The sequence below is a fragment of the Palaemon carinicauda genome, chromosome 4, assembly GCF_036898095.1.
Source record: "Palaemon carinicauda isolate YSFRI2023 chromosome 4, ASM3689809v2, whole genome shotgun sequence".
NCBI classification, from domain to species: Eukaryota; Metazoa; Arthropoda; class Malacostraca; order Decapoda; family Palaemonidae; genus Palaemon; species Palaemon carinicauda.
In genome coordinates, this window is record NC_090728.1 from 44,716,066 (window position 1) to 44,723,565 (window position 7,500).

A 7,500-nucleotide genomic window follows, 5' to 3' on the forward strand; every position below is an offset into this window, starting at 1 on the left:
CCCAACTAAGGCTAAAAGCTATTCAACAGTACCTAACTAAGACTAAAAGCTATTAAAGAGTACCCAACTAAGACTAAAAGCTATTCAACAGTACCCAACTAAGGCTAAAAGCTATTCAACAGTACCTAACTAAGGCTAAAAGCTATTCAACAGTACCCAACTAAGGCTAAAAGCTATTCAACAGTACCTAACTAAGACTAAAAGCTATTAAACAGTACCCAACTAAGGCTAAAAGCTATTAAACAGTACCCAACTAAGGCTAAAAACTATTAAACAGTACTCCACTAAGGCAGTATGTGTTGAAGAATTAAATACAACGCTGAGTTGTATTGTGCAAGCCATGTTTGTCGGAGCGTATGGTAGTTATAATAGGAAATCTGGTATAATTCCATCAAAGTTCTGTCTATCATTCAAAAGTTAGAGAGGGAAGTGAAGTAAATGCCAGCAGACACCAGAGTTTGTGTATAAGCCTGTGTGCTGGAAAAGGTCCAGCTCTCGACAGATTGGGAATAGTACGAAGTTTTGATTAAAATCTAGTGTTAAACAGCCTTTGCACTTTTTTCTAGAATATTTTAAAGACTTTTTCATGGATATTATGCGAAATCCTGATATAGATAAATATCCATTAAAAAAAAGAAAATTAAAGGAGAAATTTTTTTTTAAAAAGACTGAAAAGTCAAATATTTAAGAAGTCACATCCGATGAATGAGGAAATAATTCAATTACACTTTATAGAACCCGGCATGTAAATCAAAGGTGAACCAAGAAAAAAATATGTACGAAAAATCCTCCTGTAACAGCTTCATTTAGAATAAAAACATATCTTAAATGTCTTTCTACAGATGAAAAAACTAGTATAGATCCTCATTTCCTGCTAAGAATGTGTTTTTTCCTTCGCTAAATACTACAGTGACGCAAGAACCCGGCACAGTTTCATAGAATGTGTCTTGTCTGCAAGGCGGACGTGCTGCCTTTTGGCAGCATCGCACTCGGAAGATTGAGAAATAGTTTGATTTAGCATACCTAGAGACCTTTGTTCTATATATTTAGAAGACTATTCATAATATTGAACAGGAACGGGAAGTATACGTTTAAGGCGTAGCACGGGTTAAGCCTTGTGCAATATAATATTTCACAATCGATTCTTAGTTAGAATGGCAGGGACTTCCAAAGCAATTTCAGGATTGTTCATACTGTATTTTGTAGCCTTTTGATAATGGAATTTAATAGGTTAAGTAACTTTTTCTGTATATAATTATAGAAATTTTTAAAGGAAATTTCAAACAATACTACAGAGTAACAACTGTCCTTTTATGAATTTTAAGACCTAAAAGGTAACAAGAGCAGTGTCAGTTCAATCCTATGAACTCCTTATTCACCATAACTATGTATCAACTCTTCCAGCTAAGGACAATATATGAGTTATTTAAAGACAGTTATAAAGATATCAATATATGCTAATCGAAACAAATATATTGCAATATATATTAGATGTAAAAGTTATTTGTATTTATACAAGTAAATATGTCAACACGTCAGGCAGTTTCATTTAAGTGTTCAGTTATTGTTATATAGTATCACTTCAGAATCAGTTGCAATAATGATAACATTCTTAGGCTGGCGAGAATAAATTATATAGCTATGAGAAGCTAAGATATTTGCCATTTACCTTTTTAGAATGCAAATAATTATAGGGGAAGAGTTACTGCATTAACTTTCTTCCCACTTCAAGTACAATTAACTAGATATGTGGATTCATTATGCTGCCATGTAGAAGAATTATCTCCAACCATATACAGTAGTTAAAAATATTCAATCAATAGCATCTAATTCAATGAAAAAAAAATGTAAGCACTTATAAATTCTTACAATGAACGACCCCAACAAAAGATTTTCATTAGAATACTTAACAAAATGTATTCATTCTATCTTGTCTATCATTGCTACCATAAGAGTAGATTAACACTAACTATGAATATCTAATGAGGATCGGCTAAAAATCTTAATTTCTTAAGTGAATTTCACATGTATCAAATGTGTTAGAAGCATAACTACAAAATAGATTGAACACCGGAACACAAACTTCAGGACAATTTCACATACAAGTACTAAATTTATTTAGCGTAAACATCTAATTGGATAAAACTGGCTTGAATATGGAGCAGCATAATTAGGAACACTCACCAAATAACAGAGAAACAGGATATATCTAATCAGAACACTTAGAAACAAAAATCTGGTTCAGTTTATAATATTCCGAACTTTACGAAATTTTGTAACACAGCCAATGATTACAAAAAACAGGAAGAAACATAAAGGAGGAAACTGTGTTTGAGAATCCTTTGTTTGTAAGTACAATCATATATGAGAATTTCTGTTTGAGTAAGAGAATTTGAGGTAATCCTTACTAATAAGAGAATAAGAAAATTAGTATTTATCATAGCAAGATATATGTATATGTATGTATACATACACACACACAAACACACACACACACACACACACACACACACATATATATATATATATATATATATATATACATATATATGTATATATATACATATATACATACATATATATATATATATATATATATATATATATATATATATATATATATATATATATATATATATATATATTATTGTCACCCTTAAACGGCAACCACTCAGAAAACAACCTCCCAGAAATTGCACAAACAAATGTGTTGCAGTTAGGAAAGGGAGATGGGTGAGAAGGGTTTAATCTGTATGCGTGTGCGTGTGTGCGCATATCTATTTACATATTTAGCCGTCGTTTTTGACTGGGTGCTTACACTTATTTATATATATACTGTATATATATACATATATATATATATATATATATATATATATATATATATATATATATATATATATATATATATATATATATATCATCATCATCATCATCATCTACGCCTATTGACGTAAAGGGTTTCGGTTAGATTTCGCCAGTCATCTCTATCTTGACCTTTTAATTCATTACTTCTCCATTCCTCCTATCTTACTTCACGCTTCATAGTCTACAGCCATGTAGGCCTGGGTCTTCCAACTCTTCTAGTGCCCTGTGGAGCCCAGTTAAACGTTTGGTGAACTAATCTGTCTTTGGAAGTGTGAAGAACATGCCCAAATCATTTCCATTTACCCTTCACCATGATCTCATCCACATATGGCACTCAAGTAATCTCTCTTATAGTTTCATTCTAATCCAATCCTGCTATTTAACTCCCAATGTTCATCTGAGGGCTTTGTTCTCAAATCCACTATATCTCTTGGATATTGTTTCATTGTCATACCATGACTGATATCCGTGCAGTTACACATATCTAACCACACTGATATATAGTCTGATTTTTCTATGTAATTTCAGGTGATTTGATTTCAAAATTTTACTTAACCTAGCCAGTGTCTGATTGGCTTCTTTCAATCTTTCATGAAACTCCAATTCTAAGGACCATGTATTAGAGATCATAGTTCCTAAATACTTAAATGATTCTACTTCCTCAACCCTGTCTCCTTCCAATGTTATTTCGTCTTCCATTATATATTCCGTTCTCATCCTCTCTGTGTTTTTTCTATATATATATATATATATATATATATATATATATATATATATATATATATATATATATATATATATATGTGTGTGTGTGTGTGTATATATACACATATACATATATATATGTATATATGTATATATATATATATATATATATATATATATATATATATATATATATATATATATATTGAACAGATAGGCATTCTATCGTATATTTGATCTTTTCTAATCTGTTATAAACTTTCGAGGAAGATGATAATGAAAATTTGATTTGATGGTCATTGTTGGGGAGAGATGATTACATCCCATGGATATTCTTTCGCTTGAGGCTCCAAAGCTCCTCATTAGTGAACATTCTTATCCGTTGTGTCTTGTACAGTACCATTAAAAGTCCTTGACATCAGAAGTGCTAGGACGCCACGCATTTTTATCTTGATCCTACTAAATGAGCAATATTTCACCCTTTTATTTTGATTTCTGTCCCAGTAGGAATAGGATGCCATTAGAAAGGAGGAATTTGTTTAAATAATCTGAATAATGATGAATCCTCTTAAGAGAGTGCCCTCAAAACGGCAGAAAAAACAACACAGACCTAAATGACAAGAATGTACCCCTTGGTTTATTTATTTATTTATTTGTCTGTGTGTGTGTCTGTGGACGGGATTACGCCAAAACTACTTGACGGATTTTGATTAAATTTTTTTCTACAGAAAGATCTTAGGTCATGGACGATCCATTTAAATTTTGTAGATGATCCAGATCCGGATTCTAGATCCAGATTTGCATTTTTTGTAATTTCTAAAGACAATGTCAAAACCAATTGACGGATTTTGACGAAATTTCCACCATAGATAGATATTATACCATGTGCGACTCCATTAACCTTTGGCGGAGGTCCAAAATCTCTGATTGCTCTTGTTTCATGTAATTCAACCGCTCAAAAAGTTATAAAACCATTACCGACCTAATCATCACAGGATTGACCCTAAGGTCTACCCCGAGGTTTATATATATATATATATATATATATATATATATATATATATATATATACTGTATATATGCGTATATATGTGTGTGTATATATGTATGTATGTGTATATATATATATATATATATATATATATATATATATATATATATATATATATATATATATATATATAAAATCCACACACCTTGGTCTTCCTTAAGTAATGTCTTAGGCTTCATATAATGGGCTTTGCGCAAGCGAAGGTCGTCAATGCGTAGCGTAGAAGGTGCTTTGTCCAAAAGATTTTCAAACATGCAAAGATCCCACGGACCAATGTGTGGACATACTGAAATTATGTATCTGCAGAAGTTCCTTTATAAAAATTAACTCTGGAACCAATAGTAGCCCGATAGTTGTCCTAAAAGTACAGTAAAATTTATATCATTACTATTTAAGAAATGATAGATACCCTGTTAGTATCTTTACTACCCTCATAGGTGCAGATACATTTTCTGAAATTGTGTGAAAGGCTTAGAACCGAGTTCTTTTAGGAATTAGAATACTTAGAGTCATATTTAGAATTACTAGGAATTAAGGGGAAAAATTGAAAAAGATATTTGGAATAGGCGCTAGAAAACTTTATTACACCTTTTTGAAATTCTAAACATATTTTGAATCTATTTAGTACACATTAGGCAGCTGCCTAGTGTGTTCATTATTTTCCTGATGTTTCATGCTATCACCTTGCTGGCAAGGATCCAATAACTTAAATCTACTAGCAACCATACTTTGGATTTTGGTGAGTTCAACTTCATCTCCCATTATTTGCACTAAGTACTGATATTAACTATACAGTATATGGCTCTGTTAAGAAGTTCATTAACCACAGGTCTATTTTAAGAGCTTACTTATTTGTTCATTTGTATATTTACTAGTTTATAAAGTTGCCGACGAGAGTGATTTTGAATTGTTCGCCGCACATTGTTAAGCATAAAAACAAATGCTTGAATGTAAATGAATAAGTCGCCAAAAAAGAAAAAAAAAAGGTTACATAATGACATTTGGTAAATACCCCATATTTTGTAAAGGTGACAAAGTAAAGGGCTCTGATAATATACGTAGCTTGCAGAAGTTCTACTCAGATGCGTATAAAAACATTGAAGAAAAGAAAATTTAACTAAATGATGAAGATTCACTATGTAAAATAAGAGGACTAGATCTTTTCGCAGGGGAGACCTAATTCCATGAGTGCCGACCCAAGCAGTTTTTAGTGAGACGAGTACCTCAGCTGTGTTACACCATCACAGAAACTGAGGAAACATCAGACAAGAAAAGATGTATAGAGAAAGCATTTTCGCATCTACGATTTTATAAAAAGAGAAGTTATTCACAAAGTTCGGGTTCTAAAACTTTGTCATTTAGAAATGTGTATAATGAGAATTTATGCATGTATGTAGTTATATGTATATGCATATATATCTGTATATATATATATATATATATATATATATATATATATATATATATATATATATATATATATATATATTTAATTACAGTATTTTTTAGATTTTTTAACCGGGAGCCCTGACCTTCCAGAGGGAAGGGGTAGCCCCATTCTGCCAGTGGGAAGGGGGGTAGCTCTGCCATGCCAATGGGAAGGGGGGAGCCCAGCCCTGCCAGCGGGAAGGAGGGGAGCCTCTCCTGCCAGCAGGAATGAGGGAGTCCCCCTGCCAGCAGGAATGGGGGAGCCCCCATCCAGCAGGAATGAGGGAGCCCCCCTGCCAGCAGGAAGGAGGGAGCCCCGCCATGCCAGCGGGAAGGGGGGAACCCCGCCATGCCAGCGGGAAGGGGGGAGCCCCCCTGCCAGCAGGAAGGGGAGCCCCCTGCCAGCAGGAAGGGGGGAGCCCCGCCATGCCTATGAGAAGGGGATAACCCCCCCTGCCAAGAGAAAGGGGGGAACCCCGACGTGCCATCCGGAAGGGGGAGCCCCGCCCTGCCAGCGGGAAGGGGGACCCCCGCCCTGCCAGCTGGAGGGGGGAAGCCCGGCCCTGCCAGCGGGAGAGGGGAGCCCCGGCCTGCCAGCGGGAAGGGGGGAGCCCCGCCCTGCCAGCGGGAAGGGGGAAGCCCCGCCCTGATAGCGGGAAGGGGGAGCCCCGCCCTGCCAGCGGGAAGGGGGGAGCCCTGCCCTTCCAGCGGGAAGGGGGGAGCCCCGCCCTGCCAGCGGGAAGGGGCGAACCCCGGCCTGCCAGCAGGAAGGGGGGAGCCCCGGCCTGCCAGCGGGAAGGGGGGAGCCCCGGCCTGCCAGTGGGATGGGGGGAGCACCAGCCTGCCAGCGGGAAGGGGGGAGCCCCGGCCTGCTAGCGGGAAAAGGGGAGCCCCGCCCTGCCAGCGGGAAGGGGGGAGTCCCGCCCTGCCAGCGGGAAGGGGGGAGCCCCGGCCTGCCAGCGGGAAGGGGGGAGCCCTGCCCTGCCAGCGGGAAGGGGGGAGTCCCGGCCAGCCAGCTGGGCGGGGGGGTGAGGCCCACCCAGCCAGCGGGGCAGAGGGGGAGGCTGGGTGTGGGGGAGGCCCGCCCAGCCAGCGGGAAGGGGGGAGGCTGGGTGGGGGGAGGCCCGCCCAGCCAGCGGGAAGGGGGGAGGCTGGGTGGGGGTGGAGGCCCGCCCAGCCAGCGGGAAGGGGGGAAGGCTGGGTGTGGGGGAGGTCCGCCCAGCCAGCGGGAAGGGGGGAGGCTGGGTGGGGGGGAGGCCCGCCTAGCCAGCGGGAAGGGGGGAGGCTGGGTGGGGGGGGAGACCCGCCCAGCCAGCGGGAAGGGGGGCGGCTGGGTGGGGGGGAGGCCCGCCCAGCCAGCGGGAAGGGGGGAAGGCTGGGTGTGGGGGAGGCCCGCCCAGCCAGCGGGAAGGGGGGAGGCTGGGTGGGGGGGAGGCCCGCCCAGCCAG

The 7,500-nt window shown here is 39.3% G+C and overlaps 1 protein-coding gene across 1 annotated transcript in view; it reads right to left on the reverse strand.

The window, feature by feature from the left end:
- LOC137639050 (larval cuticle protein 65Ag1-like) overlaps nucleotides 1-2,251 on the reverse strand; it is a 134,754-nt gene extending 132,503 nt beyond the window's left edge. Inside the window, exon 1 of the mRNA XM_068371370.1 lies at nucleotides 2,185-2,251. The gene's annotated coding sequence lies outside the window, so the exon portion shown is untranslated. The remainder of the gene's footprint in view (nucleotides 1-2,184) is intronic.
- Nucleotides 2,252-7,500: the final 5,249 nt, after the last annotated feature.